The sequence below is a fragment of the Triturus cristatus genome, chromosome 7 (assembly GCF_964204655.1).
Source record: "Triturus cristatus chromosome 7, aTriCri1.1, whole genome shotgun sequence".
In the NCBI taxonomy this organism is placed as follows: domain Eukaryota; kingdom Metazoa; phylum Chordata; class Amphibia; order Caudata; family Salamandridae; genus Triturus; species Triturus cristatus.
This window is the reverse complement of record NC_140590.1, coordinates 1,002,312,266-1,002,331,975: the sequence shown is the minus strand read 5'-3', so window position 1 is coordinate 1,002,331,975 and position 19,710 is coordinate 1,002,312,266. Positions and strand designations below refer to the sequence as shown.

At 50.6% G+C, this 19,710-nt stretch overlaps 2 long non-coding RNA genes across 2 annotated transcripts in view; one reads left to right on the top strand and one right to left on the bottom strand.

Moving 5' to 3' along the window:
• The window catches only part of LOC146810990 (uncharacterized), a 711,140-nt gene that overhangs the window by 536,565 nt on the left and 154,865 nt on the right, over positions 1-19,710 (bottom strand). The window lies entirely within an intron of this gene.
• Positions 18,714-19,710, top strand: part of LOC146810987 (uncharacterized) — a 1,144,084-nt gene continuing 1,143,087 nt past the window's right edge. The window contains exon 1 of the long non-coding RNA XR_014966662.1: positions 18,714-18,835. This is a non-coding gene — a long non-coding RNA (uncharacterized LOC146810987). The remainder of the gene's footprint in view (positions 18,836-19,710) is intronic.

The following is a 19,710-nucleotide window of genomic DNA, read 5'->3' as shown; positions in this document are numbered from 1 at the left end:
CGCTCCAACAGCCTTCCCCCATTGTATCATGTCGGCTTGCCAACTGGTTACCGCTGGGCACCTGGAGGATTTCCACCTCCTAGTGTAAGTGCTTACTGCTAGAATGAGTTCTAGGTCTATGAATCTCAGTCGTGCTTTCTCGACTCTTGAGCGTTTGCGGAGGCCCATTAGACAGTACAGGGCATCATCTGATATAGAGGTGTGTGTGGTATCGCCCATCGCTTGACGGATTCCCTCCCAGTAATTCCGGATACGTGGACAAGACCATAGCATATGGAGAAAGTCTGCTTCATCCCTCTTACAGCGAGGGCAGTTGTGTGAGGCATCAGGGAACATACGATAGATCCGCTTGGGGGTGAGATATGCCCGGTGCAGGATCATAGTCTGGATGAATTTTAGTTTGGCATTACGGGAAACTTTTTTGGGGTGTTCTAGCATGCACTGCCATGCCTTGTCTGTAATCACTGAGTTAGAGTCCCTAGACCATTGCTCTCTTAGTGAAGTTAGCGGGGTCGCCGCGTGCGCCCGTATTCCTGTGTATAGCCAATGCACCAAATGTCCCCCTTTCCCCATATAATATAAGCAGTGTACCAGGTTGTGTTGTTGGGGTTCGCTACGCTGTGGCGCCCAGGTATTCTTTATGTAGTGGGATATGGCGGCATATAGTAAATATAGACGTGGTGAGGCCCCTGTACTCTGTGTGAAGGTGTCGTGGTCCATCAGTTGTCCGTCAGTAAAGAACGCTCCAATGTCCTCCACTCCAACCTCCATCCAGTCCTGTATGGTGGTCTGTGCTATCCTGCCCTGTGGTGTGGGGATGCCTAGAAGAGGGATGTTCGGTGAGTAAGGGGTAGCCTTGGAAGTGTATGCTATTGCCTTCTTCCAGCAGTGTAGAGCAGTGTGCAATAGGGGGGGGCCGTCTGAGGGGGTCTTAACCTTGGATAGCAACAGAGAGTGTAGCCTCCCCTGGTCCAATTCTCGTGAGGAGTACCCGATTTCTTGTAAGTGTCTCCCCGCGGTCCAATAGGACAGCCACTGGAGCTGACTAGCATAGTAGTAAGCACAGAATTCGGGAACTCCCAAACCCCCCTTGCCGCTCTTGAGTTGGAGTTTCCGCAGGCTGACACGTCTGCGACCCCTGCCCCAAATAAGGTCCAGCAATAAGGTGTTTAGTGTATTAAAGGTAGACTGTGGGATTATGACCTGTAGGTTCACAAAATAGTATAACAGTTGAGGGAGCATTACCATCTTAGAGACAGCAACCCGCCCCATTACCGAGAGCGGCAGGGAGGCCCAGAAGGCCACGCTGGCCCTGAGATTCATTATGGCTCGTGTGATGTTACCGTCTATCTGATCTGCCTGAGTTCTATATATTTGGATACCTAAGTATTTAAATGTGGTGGGCGCCACTGATAGTGTATTAGTGCCAAAGCGCAGATTATCCGGACCCGGACTATCCCTGAAAAAGAAGGCCACTGATTTCTCCGGGTTTATAGTCAATCCGGAGAGGCGTGCATAGGTGTCAAAAATATCTGGTAAGGGAGCATTGTCGGCTGACAGTTCTCGTAGGTACAACAGGATATCATCTGCGTAGATGGAGGTCAGGTGGGGCACTCCATCTATCGGTATACCGAGCCGGTCTGCCGACCTTCTGAGTGCTATCGCCAACGGTTCTAATGCGAGTACAAATAATAATGGCGATAGCGGGCAACCTTGTCGTGTACCCTTGTGAATGTGGTATTGCTTAGAGATGTAGCGTCCCGTACAGGCCCGGGCCGTTTGGGTCGTATAGAGAAGGCGCACCAATTTCAGGTATGTGTCTGGGAATCCAAATCTTTTAAGGTTTCGAACATAAATTCCCAGGAAAGAGAGTCAAAGGCCTGTCGGAGGTCTAAGGCGATGCAACCCGCCGACTGGTAAGCCTGCGGAGCGGCCTCCATTACATAGTGCAAACGCCTAGTGTTGAGGGAGGTACTACGATTCGGCAGGAACCTGCATTGATCATTATGTATGAGCATATTAAGGGAGGGTTGTATTCGATTGGCAAGAGCCTTACTTAAAATGTTATACTCTGTCGCAAGTAGGGAGAGGGGCCTGTAATTATGGAGGTCTAGACTGTCCCGTCCTGGTTTGGGTAAGGATATAACCAGCGCTTGCATGGTGGAAAGTGGCAGGTGGCCTTCTGAGAAGGCTGTATTATATTACTGTTTCTAGCACTGGCACCAATACCTCCGAATATGTGTGGTAAAACTCGATAGGTAGCCCATCCATCCCAGGCGTTTTATCCCGGTTTATGTCTTTTATCGCTGCACATATTTCGTGTTGTGTTATAGGGCCATCTATACCCGTACGTGTCTCTTCGGGAAGTACCGGCATAGGTAGATCTCGTAGGAAGTCCGCGATATAGGCGTTATAAATGGGTGGGGGTATGGCGTATAGCATGGCAAGGTATTCCTGGAAGGCTATGTTAATGTCATGCTGAGTGTGGACGATATTACCTTGGGTTGTACGGACGCTAGTTATTACCGGGGGGTCGGGTTTATCCTGAACTATGCGGGCAAGGAGTGTGCCCGACCTGTCTGCTTCTGTGTGTTTGCGTTGGAGGTATGCTCTTTGATCAATTACCCGTAGTGTTTCTAGTGTTTCAGCGTGTTCAATCTGTGCAGACTGTAATTCCATTTGTTTAGTGGGGCCGGCCACTACTGCTTGTTCCAGTGTAGTCAGCCGTTGCTCCACCGCGTGTAATCGTTGGTGCGTTTCCTGACGAGCCCCCACTAGTTGTCCTATCAATGCCCCCCTCACTATCATCTTAAGCGCATCCCATTCGATTAAATGAGAGGAGGCTGTGTTCCAATTCTCGGCTAGATAATCAGTAATGGTGGTGGAGAGGGCTGTCCGGAATGGGGCATCCTCCAATAGTTGCGGATGGAGCCTCCAGGTGGGCACTGAGGTAGGCACTGTACCCCAGTTCAGTGTAAGCTCTAGGAGGTTATGGTCCGAGAAGGTTTTAGCTAGGTAAGTAGCATGGCTGACCTGTGTGGTAATGGCGCGAGAGCAGAGAAACCTATCAATTCTAGTATGGAGACCGTGCACTGGGGACAAGAAAGAGTACTCCTTGTGGGCCGGGTATATACTACGCCATACGTCCGCCATTGTCCAGCCATCCACCCAGGTAGCAAACGGTGTGGCCAACTTAGTAGTGTTCGCGCAGTTAAGGGGGGGGTGGGGATCTATCCAGGGTAACGTCCAATACAGCATTCCAATCCCCCCTAGCACCCAGGGGATCCTATCCCAGTCCGCCAATGCAAAGCCCAGTCGGCTCAAGAAACGATCTTGGTCGAAGTTAGGGGCATATACACTACCCAGGATTATCAGGGCCCCATCCAAGGTGCCCTTCCGCAGTATGTACCTCCCTTGGTCATCCACCCTGCGCTCCAATTCCAGGAAGGGAACCCCATGACGCACCCAGATTGTCGCTCCCCTGGCGAATGCCGAGTAGTTAGTGGAATACATGTGTCCTCACCATTTTTTGCGTGTTTTTACCGTTTCTGAGTCTGTTAAGTGGGATTCCTGTAAGAACACTATATGGGCTTTGCGCCTGAGGAGATATGCATGTATGCGGTGTCTCTTCTGTATCGCCCCCATCCCGCGTACGTTCCACGTAACTAGATTATAAGACCCTAAGATGGTAGTCGTTGTTGGCATGATACTATGTGGTAAGAGACTTTACTGTGCAGATATAGCCTGCGAGCCAGTTGCGACCAGGAATCCCCATCCCCATAAACTACAACCCCCGGCACCGCGTCAGAACTGCGCTGGGCCCAACAAAGATATACAACAATATCATAACTAATAACAGTGCGTACGCTAATAGGGGGGCCACCGCCCTTGATCACGTCCATGTGTACTGTAGTGACTGTCTCCCAATGGCTCTACGGGTCCCGCAGAGGGGGGGGAGGTATGAATAAGCCGAACAGAGACAGTGGTACCGCCTTGAACATATTTGTACCTGCTAAAGTGCGTCGTATCCCCAGAGACCCCGCAACATGGGCCATTTAAGCAATCGTGTGTGGCCACAAACATCAACCTGTAGGTGAATGCAGAATAACCAATATCAGCAAGCCAATACAAAGATACAGAAAAAAGCATATGGTATGTTCTTGGGGTTAGTGTCTGTGACCCCTGCATTACATTCGCCAGACCATATTATAACAAGGTACTGCTCCCCGCAGGTGGGTCCCACGGTCTTTAATTATCGATTATGTCGTCTGCCGCCCTGGGGGTAATCGTAGGAAAGAGGATAATACTGTGTTCAGAATCCGAAGTCCGGGTACTAGCCTCCGAGTCCGTGTTTTTTTTTAAGGAATCCTTGCTGCAAGCTCCAGCAGCAGCCAGAGCCCTCATCTGGTCCCGGCGCTGCTGTTCCCGCGATGGCCCTACTCCACTGTTCTCCTGGGCAGGACTCCGGGGGCGGTGGGAGCGTGATTTCTGAGGGGTCGGAGATTTGCTCGAGCCTTGCGGCGATGGAGTTAGAGCACTGAGCTGGCTAGACCCTATACACATTACTTCCATCCATTCCTCAGCATCCGCAGGGCTGTCGAAAAAGTGAGTTTTTTGTCATAGATGACCTTGAGCCTGGCCGGGTACAGCAATGCATATTTGAGTTGTGCCAGTTGCAGTTTTTTCTTGACCGCCTGGTAGCACGCTCGCTGCCTCTGGACCATGATAGTGTAGTCTGGATATAATGAGATGCGATGGTTTTCAAACTGGATTATGGATTTTTCCCTGGCTTTCTGCAGCAACACGTCCCGGTCCCTATAATTCAGAATTTTCACTATCAATGGACGGGGTGGTGCCCCCGACCGAGGCGGTCCAGTTGGTATTCGATGGGCTCGTTCAACACAGAAGTACGGGGACAGCCCCTCCGACGCTACATGGTCCCGGAACCATGCCTCCATAAAGACCGGCGCCCTATTACCTTCGCTACGCTCCGGCAGGCCAATCACGCGGATATTGTTGCGTCTGTTTCTGCCTTCCGCATCCTCGACTCTTTCCACAAGGCCCGATACCTGCTGCTGCAGTTGGCGTAGCTTGGTGGAATTCGTAGTCACTCGCGGGTTCAGGTCTTTAAGGGATTGGCCGTGGTCCTTGACGGTGTCTGCTAGTTTCCCGTGGTCTGCCCTGAGTAGCGTAAGGCCAGTTGTGAGTGTGCCGAGCTGTGCTGCAAATTCCGCCCTGGAATCGCGAATTTCCTGCAGGATTAAGTCCAGTTTGTCCGGAGCAGCCCCAGTCGGAGCCTGGGAGATGGCCTCATCACGTCCACTGGAGGGGGCCACCCCAGCAGGGGGGCCCCCCCTCTCGCCGACCCTCGTGTGTCTTCATTTTGGTTCGGCCCATGGCGCGGGAACCCAGCAGTGGGATTGTGTGCTCTTCGCTCCGCCGCTGCCTGCGCCTACTGATCCTGGGGCTCCGCGAGGCCGGGGAGGAGAGGTCCAGGTCACTCTCACTTTGGTGACGGGTGTGTGTCTCTGCCCCTATTCCGAGTGTTGCATAGAAGGGGCGCTAGGATCCGGCAGCAGGAAGGGTCCAGGCACTGTTCCGTAGGCCACACCAATTATTAGACAGTGGAGCAGGTCTGACCTGCAATGGTCTAGCAGGCCGGTGTAGGTCCCAAGTTAGCCCGGACAGCCAGTCAGGGCAAACTATGTGGCAACGGTGTCATTTTCTCCTCAACACCAGCCCTGTCCAACTGGTCCCAGCCGCAATCTCACCCTATGTCCCGGCCGACAGGAAGACCCAAGGTGCACAGCCGAGGCCTTTAAGGGATTGGCCGTGGTCCTTGACGGTGTCTGCTAGTTTCCCGTGGTCTGCCCTGAGTAGCGTAAGGCCAGTTGTGAGTGTGCCGAGCTGTGCTTCAAATTCCTCCCTGGAATCGCGAATTTCCTGCAGGATTAAGTCCAGTTTGTCCGGAGCAGCCCCAGTCGGAGCCTGGGAGATGGCCCCATCACGTCCACTGGAGGGGGCCACCCCAGCAGGGGGGCCCCCCCTCTCGCCGACCCTCGTGTGTCTTCATTTTGGTTCGGCCCATGGCGCGGGAACCCAGCAGTGGGATTGTGTGCTCTTCGCTCCGCCGCTGCCTGCGCCTACTGATCCTGGGGCTCCGCGAGGCCGGGGAGGAGAGGTCCAGGTCACTCTCACTTTGGTGATGGGTGTGTGTCTCTGCCCCTATTCCGAGTGTTGCATAGAAGGGGCGCTAGGATCCGGCAGCAGGAAGGGTCCAGGCACTGTTCCGTAGGCCACACCAATTATTAGACAGTGGAGCAGGTCTGACCTGCAATGGTCTAGCAGGCCGGTGTAGGTCCCAAGTTAGCCCGGACAGCCAGTCAGGGCAAACTATGTGGCAACGGTGTCATTTTCTCCTCAACACCAGCCCTGTCCAACTGGTCCCAGCCGCAATCTCACCCTATGTCCCGGCCGACAGGAAGACCCAAGGTGCACAGCCGAGGCCCAGCCGCTGGGCGCACACGTGAGAGGGAGGCCAGAGCCACCCCGGGAGCAAAGCCGGGCGAGAACCTACAGTCATGCAGTGCCTTATTGGACAGCGTCCATGACCCGGCCCGAGCACCCGAGGCAGCCCGCCCCCGCCTTCAGCGCGGTAATGGCTCTCCTGGCTCCAACTCGTACTCCCCAGCCCCTGGAGTGGATGAGGTAGACCCACGCGCACACTGCTCACCTCGTAGTTGGGTCCGGTGGAGGCCGCGCGGCACCCGTGTCCACCACTCCGTGCTTGCAGCTCTGACCCACTGGGCCCTCCGTGGACCTTTCGTGCAGGCTGTGTTCTGACCCGGCCCTTGTTGCTCACGGGCCACAACAATCGTGGGCGACGAGCGGGAGCCCCACCCTGTAGTTACCGGGGACGTCCCGGTCGTATTCAGGCCGCTCTTACGTACATGCCCCAACCCCAGTACGGGCACCCCAGCAGATCAGCCCGGTCCTGCTTCTGCACCACACCTCGCGCCGGACTGGCACTCAGGGTCTCCAGCTCCACTGAGGGGATCCGGGGCCACAGTCGTCGAATGTCCCGGTCGGCTGGTGTCCGGGGAAGGCGACACCGGAAGGAGGCACCTCGCACCAGTACACACATCAGGGCGCAATTCGTTGCAAATGGAGGAGGCGAGCGGGAGCCCCGCCCCACGGCCCCCCGGGGGCGTCCACAGCGTATTCAGGTTGCTCCGCAATACAGGTCGCTGCTTCAGCATGGGCACCGCAGCGGCTCGGCCCGAGCCCTCCTCCGTTCCCCACCATGTATCGAACGAGCACCCAGGGCTCCCATCGCAGCAGTGGGCTCCAGGGACACAGTTTAGGGGTGTTCCGGACGGTTGGCGGCCAGGAAAGGCGGTACCAGAGATGAAAACCCCTCGCAGGCACCGGAGCTCTATCAGGAGTCGACCGCCATCTTGGGCGGCTAGCCACGCCCCCCCAAGTATAGGAACTGCTTCTCAGCTTTATTTATATGGACAGTGCAGAATTCCCAGAGCTTCACTCTTCTCTATATAAAACAGTGAAAAAGGACTATGCTAATGGATCAAGTTTTTCAAAATGAACTAGAAGTAGCTATAGAAGAGTTTTTTTATAACGAACATGGGTAGTGTCCCCAGGATGAGCGCCATTTGGGAGACGTTCAAGGTGTACATAAGGGGAATGGCCATTTCAAAACACGCGAGGGTACTCAAGTTAATTAGGACACAACTGGAGAAGGTAGATGCCAATCCGAAAACCCTAGAGAAGCAATTCCAAAGGACTGGTGATGTAAAATGAAAGTACAGCTTTGCTTCAGTGAAGACATTTACTTGCGGCTCATCTACACCATGGAGTTACTTTCCATTTACAAGAAGGTGTGGAGAAAGATTAGCAATCGCTTTTAAAGCATGACATCATTGAATATTACACAGACCCCCCCCCGCTATGGGTTTCACCCGTAGTAGTAGTAAAGGACAGTAGCGGAGCAGTGCGCATTTGCGTTGATATGTGCCAGCCAAACAAAGCCATTGAGAGGGAGAGACACCCTAGTCCACACATTGCAGACATGATCATGCAATTGAATGGAGCCAAAGTGTTTTCCCGTCTTAACTTGAGCAAAGGATACCATCCACTCCAGCTGGAGGAGAACTGCAGGTACATTCGACCTTTTTGACTCATGTTGGTTTTGTCAGATATAAAAGACTGAGGTTTGGAATATCTTCAGGTGCAGAGATATTTCAGGACATTAGGCTGCATAATCCAACCTGTCACTCATGCTTTCAATTACAGCGATGACATTCTGGTTTTTCAGAGAACACAAGAGCACAACAAATTCCTTAAGCAAGTGTGCCAGTGATTTGCTGATACCCACTTTCAACACTGCGAAGTGTGGGCTTTACAAAACCAAACGCACATTTTTTGGGGCATAGTCTCTGATGAGGAAATAACTCCAGACCCAGACAAAGCGCAAGCACTGTCCTCCATCTCCCCCTCCTCCCAGATTTTACAATGCTGTGATCCTTTCTAGGCATGGCCACTGATTGTTCAGGATACATTTGCAGCTTTGCTACAGTGGGTGCCCCATTGAGAGAATTGACAAAGCAAAATGTATTATTTCAGTGGTCTCCGGAATGTGACCAGAGTTTCAAAGACATCAAACATGATTGAGAATGCAACTGAAATGGCCTACTTTGACCACAAGTTACATACTGAAATAACGGTTGTTGAGAGCCCGGTAAGGCTAGGGGCAATCCTACACAATGGCCATCTGAATGCTCAGAGACATGACATGTGGCCTATGCCAGTCGAAGCCTGTCTGAAACAGAACATGCCTTCTCTCAGCTGGAGAGTCTGGCTGTCGTGTAGGCCTGTGAACATTTTCTTGTATTCCTCTATGGAAAATTAATTCACTGTCATCAGAGACCATCAGGCATTGCTTACAATTTTTGGAAACCGAAGGCTGAGATGCCCCCTTGCATCAAGGGGTAGGGGTTCAGATTGCACGAGTACGACTATGAGATCATGCATGAACCAGGTAGGATCAAAACCCAGCAGATTACTTTTCCCGAGTGCTGCTACACCATCACAGTTCGATATCCAAGCGAGCAGAAGTCTATCTCAAGTTTATTGTGAGATCCAGCCCACTAGTGGGTCTGTCTGTTGAACAAAACTTTGCTGTCACTAATGCAAATAAAGACCTGACAGTAATCAAAGAATATTACTGTCAGAATCCCCAGGATCCCTGGTTGGCTGAGGTAGTTACCGTAGGCCAAACAGGGAACCATGAGCCCCAACGTTAGGGAAAAGACAGGTCGCCTCTAGAGATAGCCCCCGCTCCACCCCCTTAGTAGCTTGGCACGAGCGGCCAGGCTTATCTTCAAGGCCAATGTGTAAAGTATTTGCAATTGCGCTCACAGCAACCCAATGATGACACCACAAATAGACTCCACACGAGTTTCATATAAAACAAGTATATGTTTATAAAAAGATATACGATGCGACCACACAAAACTAAACCAACATATGCGTCAGGGTGATGTTCCCCCTGGCCTATTATTATTGAGCTAAACTAAACAATCCTACGTAATCCTAATGTCGTAATATGCAGTGTGTTATGCAACAATCAGGTACTTCACAACATAAGAATAATGCAGATCGTAACACTGTTATCTGGCGAAATGTACTGTCACTGTAATTCAATGCCTACCGCAACAACGTGGTAAACTGTTATGCCCCCGTAATGCAATGCGTACGGTCCCCTTTCAGGTACTCTGTTGGGAAAAAGCAATGCAACGTGTAATACAGTTATCAAGCAGCTCATTATGCGAAACTATTGCAATGCGAAACATATATCTAGCAGTTCGGTATGCAACACTAATACCATGTGTAATACGACAACCCAGCAGATCGTGATTCAGGACTTAAGACACAGCGTAACACATCTATCAGGTAGTTCGTTATGCAAACCTAATGCAATGTGTAACACACCTATCAGGCAGTTCGTTAGGGAAACTAATGCAATGGGCAATACGACAAAACACGCAGTCCGTTGTGCAGAAATAAAGCAATGAGTCATACAATCATCAGATACTCCGCTGTGCAGGAGTAATGCAATACGTAAGTTACTCCGGCACCGTTCACGATGCCTCCGGCGGGCTCTCCGCCACTCGTGCTGGTTTGCGGTCAGTCTCTGGCCACAATTGCTACTCCCCCACAGGTAAGATAGAACACAGTAATTGCATCTTCGCACTCATGACCCGGTGCGCCACTCCCTTGGCACACAGGCCTTGATCCGAGCCGAAGTAGAGGCTCGCGCTGCAGAACAGAGAGAGAGGACAAAAGCTTCTCCCTCCGAGCCCACGCCTTGCCCCAGGAATTGACACACATTACCTCGGGTCGCAAACCCACTCTCCTCTCCTCGTCCCGCGACTTGGGCCTCTGATGAACTCTCTGACTTTCCAGACACTAGGAAGATACCAGGCTGCACACTACACCCGCACAAAGAGTCAGTCAGACTCACAGAACCTCCGGATGCATGATAACCACACAACTCCTCATGATGGTCTCAGGCTGCGCACGGCACACGCACACAGCGTCGCTGAGACACACTTGATCTTCTGGTGCCCACGATCACAAGGCACCACTTGCGCAGATCTCAAGCCGTAGAAAGGACACTTACTCTGCGTCACTTGAGACACACTTTATCCTCCGGTGCCCCCCATCATAGGGCACCCCTCGTGCAAGTCTCAGGCAGTAGAAAGGACACACACTCTGTGTCACTGAGATACACTTTATCTTCCGGTTCCCCCGAACACAGGGCACCTTCAGCGAGGGTCTCAGGCCGCGAATAGCACATGCACCCCGCGTCGCTGAGACACACTTGCTCTTCTGGTGTGCACGATCACAGCCAATCCACGCGAAAGTCTCAGGCTGCCCCAAAGCACATGCACACTGCGTCGCTGAGTCTTACATCGCTACCCGGTACACACATTCACAGGACGATCCTCTCGAAGGACTCAGGCTAGACAGAGCACACGCACACTGCGTATCAGAGTCTCGGTTGGAGACACACTTGATCTTCTGGTGCCCAAGATCACAGGACACAACTTGCGAAGGTCTCAGGCTAGACAGAGCACACGCACCCACGGCGTGTCTGAGAGTCTTTTGTGTTCCTGTGTTTCCAAACAGGGAGCCAGCTCACCTCGGGCCCTTGGGGATAGTTACTTCAGGACACAGCAAGCCCTTTAAGCAGGGAGACACAGCACACAGCAAAGTCCCTACAGCCGTTCCTTAGTTGAAACGGCAAAATGCAGGCGAGCACCAGATCACACAGCAAGAGCAGTCCTATCCAGCAGTCTCTTCAGTTATTTCTTCCTTGTCAAAGGTTCCTCTTGATCCACGAAGTAGCTCCAGTCTTGTTCACACTTGATCAAGCCATTCTCCAAAGTTCAGGGGCTTCAATTCGCATAGTTATACCCCTCAATGGCTTTGAAGTCTTTGTGTTACAGGGGACACTGACCCCTGCTCTAACCAGTTCTGGGTGCCTCTCTCCCAGTGACACCTTCTTCCTTTGATTAGTGGGGGTCTGGATTTTCAATCACTCAGCAGGAGATGGGGCAATTGTTTTATAGCACCAACCCAGGCCTCTTCACCTCTAGGCCTACTCCTTCTCTGACACTCCAGCTGCAGGTCAGCCCGTGCTGTTTCACCTCCTCCTCTGGGTCAAGACATTCCCCGGATCCTATCGCTTTGAAATCCAGCCAGCCAATCCACAACCAGGCAGAGACTCACAGAAATGTTTAAAGCACAAAAACTCAGCCACTTCTAAAAGAGTGGCTTACAAACACACAATGCAAAAACCATCTTTATAAAAAGATGTGTTATTGCAGGGTGAGTTCAGGCGTACTAAACTTCACCTCTCCATCTTAAGCCCTTTGGGAAGACAGGCTGGAAAACCTATTACACAGCCTTCCCATTCTATTCTAATGGGCAAGATGGCCTTTCAGCAGTGAAAACGAAGTGGAGATTATTTCACTGCAAGGACATGGTACCCACCTTGGTACATGTCCCACCTTTCACATGCACTGCACCGTGTCCAGGGGGTACCCTAGACCTACCATAAGGGTGCCTGATATGTATGGAAGAGAAAGGGCAGAGTCTGGGAAACTGCATGCAGGCCCTGCAATGGCAGGCCTGTGTTCCCCTTCCAAGGTTACTTCAGTGGGTGGCACAATAAGTGCTGCAGGCCCACCAGTAGCATTTGCATTACTAGCCCTGGCACACATAGTGCACCTCACCAGGGACTTTACTAGTAAAGCAAACATACCAGTAATGGACAACCAATCACCATTACACTTTACACAGGGAGAACTTGCACTTTGACTCTGTTTAGCAGTGGCAAAGTGTCTAAAGCATCTAAGTTGGCAACACATGTCAAAAAAATGGTCTAGGGGAAAAGCAAAAAGTTTAGGGAACTCTAGCCAAAAAGGGCCAAGTCCCACATTTATTGTGCAAAGGTTGGTCGCACACTGCTCGTCACACCAGCAAGTTGCCCCAAAAACTGTGGTAAATGTAGTGGCGACGGCGGGTACGCCTATGCCACGATGTATATAAAGAACAGTATGTGTTGCGTTAGCCATCCCTGGACACGTGTTTTGAGGTAGTTGCCTCTCGTCAGCAGGGAGCAGGTCAGTGTAAAGGGGTGCCGTGTGGACTGCCAAAATGTAATTAAAACAGGTCAAGTACCTCTCATGGCGCGCAGGTGCAGATCCAAGGCTCGTCAGCCCGTTGGCTCGAGGGAGCCGTAATAAATTGTGCAAAGGTTGGTCGCACACTGCTCGTCACACCAGCAAGTTGCCCCAAAGGACTGTGGTAAATGTAGTGGCGACGGCGGGTACGCCTATGCCACGATGTATATAAAGAACAGTATGTGTTGCCTTAGCCATCCCTGGACACGTGTTTCGAGGTAGTTGCCTCTCGTCAGCAGGGAGCAGGTCAGTGTAAAGGGGTGTCGCGTGGACTGCCAAAATGTAATTAAAACAGGTGAAGTACCTCTCATGGCGCGCAGGTGCAGGTCCACGGCTCGTCAGCCCGTTGGCTCAAGGGAGCCGTAATAAATGATTCGAAGGTTGGTCGCACTCTGCTCGTCACAACAGCAAGTTGCCCCAAGGAACTGTGGTAGATGTAGTGGCGACGGCGAGTACGCCTATGCCACGATGTATGTAGAAAAGTATGTGTTGCATTAGCCATCCCTGGACACGTGTTTCGAGGTAGTTGCCTCTCGTCAGCAGGGAGCAGGTCAGTGTAAAGGGGTGCCGCGTGGACTGCCAAAATGTAATTAAAACAGGTCAAGTACCTCTCATGGCGCGCAGGTGCAGATCCAAGGCTCGTCAGCCCGTTGGCTCGAGGGAGCCGTAATAAATTGTGCAAAGGTTGGTCGCACACTGCTCGTCACACCAGCAAGTTGCCCCAAAGGACTGTGGTAAATGTAGTGGCGACGGCGGGTACGCCTATGCCACGATGTATATAAAGAACAGTATGTGTTGCGTTAGCCATCCCTGGACACGTGTTTCGAGGTAGTTGCCTCTCGTCAGCAGGGAGCAGGTTAGTGTAAAGGGGTGCCGTGTGGACTGCCAAAATGTAATTAAAACAGGTCAAGTACCTCTCATGGCGCGCAGGTGCAGATCCAAGGCTCGTCAGCCCGTTGGCTCGAGGGAGCCGTAATAAATTGTGCAAAGGTTGGTCGCACACTGCTCGTCACACCAGCAAGTTGCCCCAAAGGACTGTGGTAAATGTAGTGGCGACGGCGGGTACACCTATGCTATGATGTATATAAAGAACAGTATGTGTTGCGTTAGCCATCCCTGGACACGTCGCCACTACATCTACCACAGTTCCTTGGGGCAACTTGCTGTTGTGACGAGCAGAGTGCGACCAACCTTCGAATCATTTATTACGGCTCCCTTGAGCCAACGGGCTGACGAGCCTTGGACCTGCACCTGCGCGCCATGAGAGGTACTTCACCTGTTTTAATTACATTTTGGCAGTCCACGCGGCACCCCTTTACACTGACCTGCTCCCTGCTGACGAGAGGCAACTACCTCGAAACACGTGTCCAGGGATGGCTAATGCAACACATACTTTTCTACATACATCGTGGCATAGGCGTACTCGCCATCACCACTACATCTACCACAGTTCCTTGGGGCAACTTGCTGTTGTGACAAGCAGAGTGCGACCAACCTTCGAATCATTTATTACGGCTCCCTTGAGCCAACTGGCTGACGAGCCTTGGACCTGCACCTGCGCGCCATGAGAGGTACTTCACCTGATTTAATGACATTTTGGCAGTCCACGCGGCACCCCTTTACACTGACCTGCTCCCTGCTGAGAGGCAACTACCTCGAAACACGTGTCCAGGGATGGCTAATGCAACACATACTTTTCTACATACATCGTGGCATAGGCGTACTCGCCGTCGCCACTACATCTACCACAGTTCCTTGGGGCAACTTGCTGTTGTGACGAGCAGAGTGCGACCAACCTTCGAATCATTTATTACGGCTCCCTTGAGCCAACGGGCTGACGAGCCTTGGACCTGAACCTGCGCGCCATGAGAGGTACTTCACCTGTTTTAACTACATTTTGGCAGTCCACGCGGCACCCCTTTACACTGACCTGCTCCCTGCTGACGAGAGGCAACTACCTCGAAACACGTGTCCAGGGATGGCTAATGCAACACATCATTTTCTACATACATCGTGGCATAGGCTTACTCGCCGTCGCCACTACATCTACCACAGTTCCTTGGGGCAACTTGCTGTTGTGACGAGCAGAGTGCGACCAACCTTCGAATCATTTATTACGGCTCCCTTGAGCGAACGGGCTGACGAGCCTTGGACCTGCACCTGCGCGCCATGAGAGGTACTTCACCTGTTTTAATTACATTTTGGCAGTCCACGCGGCACCCCTTTACACTGACCTGCTCCCTGCTGACGAGAGGCAACTACCTCGAAACACGTGTCCAGGGATGGCTAATGCAACACATACTTTTCTACATACATCGTGGCATAGGCGTACTCGCCGTCGCCACTACATCTACCACAGTTCCTTGGGGCAACTTGCTGTTGTGACGAGCAGAGTGCGACCAACCTTCGAATCATTTATTACGGCTCCCTTGAGCCAACGGGCTGACGAGCCTTGGACCTGCACCTGCGCGCCATGAGAGGTACTTCACCTGTTTTAATTACATTTTGGCAGTCCACGCGGCACCCCTTTACACTGACCTGCTCCCTGCTGACGAGAAGCAACTACCTCGAAACACGTGTCCAGGGATGGCTAATGCAACACATACTTTTCTACATACATCGTGGCATAGGCGTACTCGCCGTCGCCACTACATCTACCACAGTTCCTTGGGGCAACTTGCTGTTGTGACGAGCAGAGTGCGACCAACCTTCGAATCATTTATTACGGCTCCCTTGAGCCAACGGGCTGACGAGCCTTGGACCTGCACCTGCGCGCCATGAGAGGTACTTCACCTGTTTTAATTACATTTTGGCAGTCCACGCGGCACCCCTTTACACTGACCTGCTCCCTGCTGACGAGAGGCAACTACCTCGAAACACGTGTCCAGGGATGGCTAATGCAACACATACTTTTCTACATACATCGTGGCATAGGCGTACTCGCCGTCGCCACTACATCTACCACAGTTCCTTGGGGCAACTTGCTGTTGTGACGAGCAGAGTGCGACCAACCTTCGAATCATTTATTACGGCTCCCTTGAGCCAACGGGCTGACGAGCCGTGGACCTGCACCTGCGCGCCATGAGAGGTACTTCACCTGTTTTAATTACATTTTGGCAGTCCACGCGACACCCCTTTACACTGACCTGCTCCCTGCTGACGAGAGGCAACTACCTCGAAACACGTGTCCAGGGATGGCTAATGCAACACATACTTTTCTACATACATCGTGGCATAGGCGTACTCGCCGTCGCCACTACATCTACCACAGTTCCTTGGGGCAACTTGCTGTTGTGACGAGCAGAGTGCGACCAACCTTCGAACCAAGTCCCACGTTTACCATGCAATCATAGAGGCAAAGTACCCAAACACTTGCTGATGATGTTGAATTCCAAAAGTTAAAAAATGCACAGGAGTTAGAAGATATTAGGTATAATGCTGTGGGGATAAAAAATCATAATGGAAGTCTAAGACTGCGGGTCATTGAGCTGGTCCATGTTATTGTGGCCACAAAGAGAGCCTTAAGAGATTGAGTGCGGTTCCTTCAGTTGATGAGCGAGTTGAGAAGGAACGGAAGGCAAGCCACATTTGCAATTGTTTGTCTCCCAAGGTGACGCAGCACCCAGTGACAATGTCAGACCTTCCTGCCCAGAGAAGGTTGCAGTTTACTTTTTTGGGCCTTTAGGAAATGGACACCATCTCATGGTAGTCATAGATGAGTATTCATGTTTACATTTGGTGGAACACCTATCTTCGGCAACCCATGACAGTCATAGAACAGCTTGATGACATCTTTGCAACTTGGGGCAACCCCGATATCCTCAAATCGGATAAAAGCCTGCACTTTAACAGCAAAGAGTTCAAAGAATTTCTTGTCTGACTCAACATCAGACATCAAAAGAGTATAACCCTTTGACCCCAATGGACTCTAGGTCGATCAATGAATGATTAGAAGGCTCGAGACACCGACGCGACTTGGAAAAGAAAAATGAAAACGTATGTAGATCGCCCTCGCCATGCCCGAGAGACAGCCATTGACAAAAGAGACTGGGTACTGGTTGAGCAGGGATGAAAACGGAAAACAAGACATTAGATGCTCTACAGGTAGTGGCGTGCAAGGGACATATGATAAGATCATCCTGGACAATCCATCCCTTGGGACACGTCACATTTCAGACACTTACTGCAACACTTGTCGAGTTCTGAAAGAATGCATGAAGCAGCTCTGCCAGCAGGTCCGGCTCGTGCACCTGAGCCTATGTCACCATTGTCTGATCAGTATAGACCTTGATCATCTCGGATCATCTGGTACAGCCGACAAGGGCGAGCACCTTGCTGACTGATTGAAGAAATGTGATTTTCGTGATGTTCACCTCTTTTTTATTTAACAAAGGGGGGAGGTGTACATACATGCCAACCCTCCCGATTCAGGAAGAAGACTACAGATTTTAAGGCAAGACTCCCTCCTCTAAAGTCTTGCAAGCAAAAACCTGATTCTTCCATGGGATTCTGCCGACAGGGAGAGGTCTTGTGTGACTCAAAGTATGCATTGCCAGTATCCTTCTCCCACAGGCCAGTGCACAACAATTTTGCTATAGCACTTTTTCTGTGCTCCTGGCATAAGAATAACATTTATTTTTGCTTTTCTTATATCCGACCTTGCAGTAGCACACTTGCAATTCCCGTACATGACAATAGACCCGGTTAAGCCCTCGCCCATGATGGAAGTCAACAGGAGAAATACATTTGTTTTAAAATATCCCACTTTCCTCTTCAAAAAATTTTGGCGTGTATGGATGTAGCATATTGATGTTATACGCACTAGGACCCTCATGGTTCTGAGGTGAACGCTGAACAGGTACTACATCATATGCAGGGACATATTAGAGTGTGGTTAATGCTAAGTATGAGATAATGTGCAATGTGTGAGTGTATGCTGAGCAATAAATCATTAACTGGGGCTACCCTGTGACATATTTCATTTGTATGCTTCAGGGCTGGGGAAGACACTACAGCCTATCTCTAGAACAAAATATTTACAAAATATTTTGTTATTTTTGAATATTTTGTTACTTTTTTTTTAGACCCGTCTTTTACCCCACCCTCACCACACTCAAGATCACGGTTCCCACACTTTTATTTAAGTGCACTTAGACCATTAATATTGGGGTAACATTTTATTTCATGGAAAATGCGACACTACTCTAACAATTTCACAAGGATATGCATTCAAAACAAAGGCGCAACTAGAGCCAAATTTCGGGGGGGGCTGAGCAAAAATTTCGGGGGGGGCTGAACTTTAAGCAATAGGCAGAGTTGAGCTGCAGGGGCTCTTAGAAGGGGTGAAACACCAGCGAGGCCTCATTAACATGCAAATGGTCTTTTAAAGACCTGTGAAGTGCTCGGGTGCGGCTGCTTTTTTTGCCCGGGAAGGTGTCTCAGCCCGGGCTGCCACACACGACGGGGGGGGGCTGAAGCCCTTTGAGTCCAATGGGTGTTGCGCGCCTCAGCCTCGAAGAGGAAGCCACCGAACTAGAGAGATGCCCATGTGTTTTGGAAGACTAAATACAGCTTTTTCTTTATTTTGTAGTTTTTATGTAGCGCGAATTCCACCAGAAGGTGTTTGAGCGCTTTACATGACCACCAGTTTAATTATACGAAGATGCATTCATTTTAGTTATGGGGTAGATTAGGTGATTTGTCCAGAGTTACAGGAAGGTGAGCCAAAGAAGAGATTCGAAGCTGGTTGCCCTATTTTCAAAGTGGGCACCTCTGACCGTACCGTCGGCAATCATAACTCGAGCAAGTTTAGTTTTGGCAGCAGGGGGCAAACGGCGTCATTTCCCTCGCGTTTCTAAAGAAATTGCATAAATGAAAGTGAAAGCAAATGTTAGATTGCGAACTTGAAAGGGCTGGGATCGAGAGAGCCATTTTTAATCCATTTCTGAAGGATGTGGGGAAGGGGCTACGGTGTCGAAGTATCGCTTATTCTTTCGTTATATAGCAGAAGAATGGATTTTGAAATATTCCTAAAATACTGGGCTGGCGGCAGATTGCGATGTACCAAGGTAGGAGACGATACGTAAAGCTCCTTAGCATCCTAGCGGCATTGAGTGTGTGAAAGGAAAGGCTCAGTCAGCGGGACTTGTCGAACAATGGTGCCTGGTGACGCAGCTAGCGGGTGCGGTCACGAGGCTGCCCTCTGGAGCTCCCGCGCTTTCTTTCGGTTGGATTTTATTTAATACGAATACGCCTGTAAAACAGATTTAGATGGTATCTAATTGTTCGGCGGTGCTTGGAGCCGTGTAACAAAAGGGATGATTTCCGAAGGTCGAAGCAGTGACAGAAGTCATCGCATTTTTATAATGAATATTTGTTTATTCTGTATTACATTATTGTATTGTTCCGTATTCTATACTGTAGTATCTTTGAAGGGTATGGATTTGCCTTTGGGGTTTGTGTATTTCTCCGCTTTCACTTCTCGTTTGGGAGTGTGTCGCATCCACCATAAAGCGAAACAGTAAACGTTTGTTTATTTGGGTTTGGTGATGTCTGCGGGGCGGCACCCTGTGGCCCGATCCGACGTGTCTCTGGAATTTGTTTAAAGAATCAGGGTTTTTTCCAAAGTTGAATATGTCATGAGCTACCTGCCTGTGGCGTACATACTCGTGTTACATTACACAGTACAATTCAGTCCTGGAATTGAAAAAAAAAAATGAATTCGGGCACCCATAAATTGTGGGTTCAAGGTGTTGCAGAGGAAAGGGGTGGAGTCACGAGGGGCGGAGGTTGAAAAGCAGAGTCTGACAGTAAATGTATACATACGTTTATTAAAAAAAAGCTCAGCAAAGAATTTGACTACAGAACATATGCGACAGTAAATGTATTCTAGTTTACTTAATTGACTGCATTCTAAAATATCTTACTGGGTTAAGACACCTGC